The sequence below is a fragment of the Arachis duranensis genome, chromosome 3 (genome assembly GCF_000817695.3).
Source record: "Arachis duranensis cultivar V14167 chromosome 3, aradu.V14167.gnm2.J7QH, whole genome shotgun sequence".
In the NCBI taxonomy this organism is placed as follows: Eukaryota; Viridiplantae; Streptophyta; class Magnoliopsida; order Fabales; family Fabaceae; genus Arachis; species Arachis duranensis.
Genome location: NC_029774.3, coordinates 126775347 through 126777761, shown reverse-complemented (window position 1 = coordinate 126777761; position 2415 = coordinate 126775347).

Sequence of the window (2415 nt, the reverse complement as noted above, 5' to 3'; positions counted from 1 at the left end):
AAGTTATGAGAGATGTAAAGCACCACAATTTAAAATACATTAATTCCTTTCTTTACATATATTCAAAATCTCTCTACTTATTCCAATGGCTGGTATTCACAAAATTGCTGACATCAATCCTACAATTGACAATTTGTGTGTACGTATACGAGTGATATGGTTATGGACACTATCAATTTACGAAAATTTTCTATTGCCATACTCAATTGAGATGATTTGGTTCGATAAAAACGTGAGTTTTCTACTAATATTTTTTATTTTATTTTAAGTTTATATTATTTATATTTTAAATTTGTTTGTTTATCCCCATCTAATTGTTCTTTGATTTTTGTTTATCAATTCTAGAGAAAAAAATACACGTCTTGGTACGATTACACCTACTTAGTTGGTAAGTTTATTATTTTAGAAAAAGTATAATTTATTTATAAATTTATTTATTTTATTGATAATTTCGGCTGTGTTTTGATTTTTATTACTCAAAACTCAAACCAATTTCATGAAGAAAGAGGGCACAGAAAACTTAGCAAGAATTATAAAAATACTTACCACTTTATTCAGATAGAATTGAAGAGGACTCCGAAATGAACGTGTGGCCACAAACGACTCGTCAATCGGAGCTCCGGATTAAAAGTTATGGAAGATTGAATATTTGAGTGGCAAGGGTTTTATGTTTGCTTCCCTTCCCTCTCTTCTCTGCGGACAGAAGCATGAATGAAGAAGAAAGTTTGATTTCAAGCTTATATACATGGATTAGGTTGGTGGACTTAGGCCCACTTGGGTTCGGTTCAACCAGTTTGACTCGTTCGACCCAATCTTGGGCCAAATTCTTTAAAATTAGTGTCAAAATTTTTATTTTAATTAGCTCTACCTCATTCAACTATAAAATCATATTTTCTAATTTTTTATTAATAATTAATTTTTTAGCTAATTATTTACTAATTTTGCGGGTTTTACAGAAAAAATACACGCCTCAGTTAAGAGGGCTCTTGTGTCCTGATTCGTGAATTTGCTAAGAGAAGGAATATCTTACCAAATAAGATATTTTGGTGTTGGACTCAATATGGGTAACTTCAAGACTACACATCATGAGTATGTGGTTAATTTAAACCAACGTACCGATATGCACATACTTCCAGAATCGTCAAGTATCCCATGATATAGATTTAATTTTATGAGTTTTGACACTCTCAATGCTCTTGGGTATGATTACACATATTTGGTTGGTAAGTTTATTATTTAAAAAAAAAGTATAAGTCATTTATAAATTGATTTATTTTATTGGTAATTTCGGTTGTATTTTTTTCTTAACAAATTTATTGACAACAAACTTTTTTATATTTTAATCTATTTTAGATGTTATCGGATATCTTGCTGAAATTGAGAGTAAGAAAACTCTTGAAAAGGATAGCAAATTTACCAAGTACAATGTTATTGAATTAGAGATTGATAATGGGTAATCATATATTTATTTTTATAAATCTAAAATTTTTGATATTTTCATCTTTTTAAATTATTATTTAACTTATTTTGTTATGAATATTTTTATTAATATTATTAATAGGTAACAAACGTTTTTATTAAGGGAAACATTTTTGAAAAAAATGCAACATTTTCTCCTCTTTGATTATTAGTAGTATCTAATTTATAAATAATAATTAATAACTAATTATAATTTTAGGATGTTGACTATATCGGTGGTTTGCTTCCAACTTCAAAAGCTTTGTCAATCATTAAAGGAGAAAAAGTAGAAGATGTTAAGGTATTTGTTCAAAAAATGAATTTTTTGTTTGTTTATTTTCTCAAAGTTAGATCTTTATTTTATTAAAAAATATTATTGAGATAAAATCAAAGGTGAGAAGGAAGTCTTTAATTTAACGTAGTATTTTGTACAGAATTTGTTGCTTGAATTCTCCAATGAAGTTGCGGACAGTGATAAATTCGAAGTATTGAAAAATGCTATTACACTAACCAAGCGACTATCTTTGGAGTCGGAAGATTCGAAGGTGCAAGGAGATACCTCAACTTGCAAGAAGATCAAACTTGAGAATTTGGATGCATATGTTTTAGAATTCCTTTTAGAGTATATCTAATAGAATAATGCTAAGTTTGTTTTGGTGGAAACATTGTCTTTTTTTGAGTTGTTATTTTTCTTTTGGTTCTTTTGGATTTTTATGTTTGGAATTTAGAATTTTTTAAATATAACTTGAAGTTATTTGTTTATTATTTATGGTTTTATTTTTAATTTGATTTACACCGTTGATATTCTGTTAATTTCTAATTTAGTATTTAATGTCATAAAGTTATAAATTTTTCATATGAATTATTGTTGATACAATTAAGTTAGTTATTGATTTTTAATGTGTACTTATTTTAAAAAAAATCTAATTATAATTTTTAATTAAAGTATTATATTTA